General features: G+C 48.9%; 1 long non-coding RNA gene across 1 annotated transcript; it reads left to right on the forward strand.

Moving 5' to 3' along the window:
* The first annotated feature begins 420 nt into the window (after positions 1-420).
* On the forward strand, positions 421-1,115 carry LOC112846670 (uncharacterized). Its single transcript, XR_003219796.1, has 2 exons — positions 421-801; positions 967-1,115. It is a non-coding gene; the product is annotated as an uncharacterized LOC112846670 (long non-coding RNA).
* Positions 1,116-1,403: the final 288 nt, after the last annotated feature.

Consider the following 1,403-nt stretch of genomic DNA (forward strand, 5'->3'; position numbering starts at 1 on the left):
TGCCGTGGTGGTAATCCCCGAACCAAATGGTGGACACCAGAGGTGAAGGGAGCCACCAGGCTGAAGAAGGAGTCCTATCGGGCTTGGTTAGCCTGTGGGACTCCGGAGGCAGCCGACAGGTATCGACAGGCCAAGCGGAATGCGGCTCGGGCAGTGGCTGAAGCAAAAACTCGGGTGTGGGAGCAGTTCGGAGAGGCCATGGAAAAAGACTTTCGGACTGCCTCGAAGAGATTCTGGCAAACCGTCAGGCGTCTCAGGAGGGGAAAGCGGTGCTCTACCTGCACTGTGTATAGTGCTGGTGGAGCGCTGCTGACGTCGACTGAGAAAATTGTCAGGCGGTGGAAGGAATACTTCGAGGACCTCCTTGATCCCACTGACATGTCTTCCGAGGAGGAAGCAGAGTCTGGGGATGAGGGGTGTTAAGAGATTTTGTTTAATGTTTTATTAAATAACATGCTTTCCCTAAATAGGTTTGCGAATGTACAATGATGTTCATATATTTTATACTACATGTATCTTGTCACTACACATGCACGTGAGCCTTGCTGACTTCTAAGAAAATGACTGGCATAAGGAGGGTGCCACAGGAAACCTCACCTTTGCTGAGTTAGCTGAGTCTGCCGTTGGGAACAGGAACCAACTGGCTTCTGTTGCCCTTAAGATAGGCTTGACCAGTTCCTTACTGACAGTTGAACGTATATGTTTTATGCTTGTGTAAGGAGTGGTATGTTATCTCTTCCTACATGTGTCTGTGACGCAAACATGCTTGAGTATAAATAAAGCTGACTCCAAAGCCTCGGGGTGGGTATCACCCGATCACTCACCCGTGCGCACGTAGTTCTCTGAACAAAACTCTGACTGTTTTGTATTCCTTCAATGTGTTTTATAATGTCTTACCACTGACATTTAATTGGTCCTTCGAGCCGGATTGTTGATTGATATTTTATATCATCTAACTATTCACAGACGGAGCCGCCGGATCCTGACGTCGTGACTACCTGCACTGTAAACCACCGCTTCTAGCGAAGCAAGGAAAAGCCCAGAGTCGTAAATTCGCCTATTGGCCAGTGTCTTATACAGGTCCACGACGACAGGACTCGGTGACGCCGGAAAAAGAACACAGCGCAACATTGAAGGTGAATATAAAGCAGCCAGAAACACTTTGCGTTGAATAATCGATTTTTAGGCTGACACTGCTCAAAGTAGAAGGGTCCTGTGTGGACCAAAAGGACAGACGTGTCCTATTGTAAAACGTCCTGTGTGGACCGGGCCCTGTGTGGACCCGCACGTAAACGCTCGCCTGTGTAAGACGGACTAATTCGCCCTGTGTGGGCCCATTCCGCAACAAAAGAGAGGTTGGTAGCTCGTGGTTTCATTTCACTCCGGGAGTGAAAGGTAATGAG

Source organism: Oreochromis niloticus, linkage group LG4 (assembly GCF_001858045.2).
Source record: "Oreochromis niloticus isolate F11D_XX linkage group LG4, O_niloticus_UMD_NMBU, whole genome shotgun sequence".
Taxonomy (NCBI): Eukaryota; Metazoa; Chordata; class Actinopteri; order Cichliformes; family Cichlidae; genus Oreochromis; species Oreochromis niloticus.